The sequence below is a fragment of the Lactuca serriola genome, chromosome 2 (assembly GCF_051521515.1).
Source record: "Lactuca serriola cultivar US96UC23 chromosome 2, Lser_US96UC23_V15, whole genome shotgun sequence".
Lineage (NCBI taxonomy): Eukaryota > Viridiplantae > Streptophyta > Magnoliopsida > Asterales > Asteraceae > Lactuca > Lactuca serriola.
Window position 1 is genome coordinate 97,619,505 of NC_136409.1, and position 842 is coordinate 97,620,346.

The window sequence follows — 842 nt, forward strand, 5'->3', positions numbered from 1 at the left end:
AATTGAACACATTTCCAATCATTCTCATTTCACAACTCCAAATCCTTTTCATAAGTGAAAGAATATCAAATTCTTGCTACTTATAGAATATGCTAGATTCTAACATTCTATGCAACTATCCTTTCGTAATGTCACTGCACCAAAGTCACAAAGACTATTGCCAATGATATTACAAAGTCCTCTATCGGAGATTGTTACAAGACAATTCCATAGACGTGATGTCTCTCATTCAAAGTAGATTCTTTGAACATCCTTTTGCATAGAAGTTTCTAATCTAGTCATAGATTTCTCAATATTCAATTCCCAATATGGACACACTTCCATATGTTCCATATGACAACTCATTCTTAATAGAATCTTATCTATTCGTAATGATGTCGATATGGTCCATCCAATATGGAAACATTTCCATATTTTCCAATACTATACTTCCAACTACTCACAAGCGACCAATCCTCGTCGAACTTTGGGTTGTCCTTTGATAGTTGTTTAATTGTTTTAGTCAAAACCAATTCTAGTCCCTTTTCCCTCTAAATGCGCTCGACATTTGGAAAATTTTAGAATGGTCAAACATTAAAGCATTTGCAATCGATCCTATACCCGAAGCGTATGGGACACGACGCATAATGTTTTATTTGCTATGTTCTCAAAATTCGAATTGTGAAGAGGGATGCCGTAATCATAATCGAAATTTTAAAAACACACTTTGTACTTTTGACTAAATTTTATTAACATTTCTCAACCTAAACCTTTAGATTTTAAATGAAGCATAATATTTTTTCCCTTAATTATAGCAAAACAATTCTTCAACTATTGCGACTTTGCAAAGTATGACTCTTGTT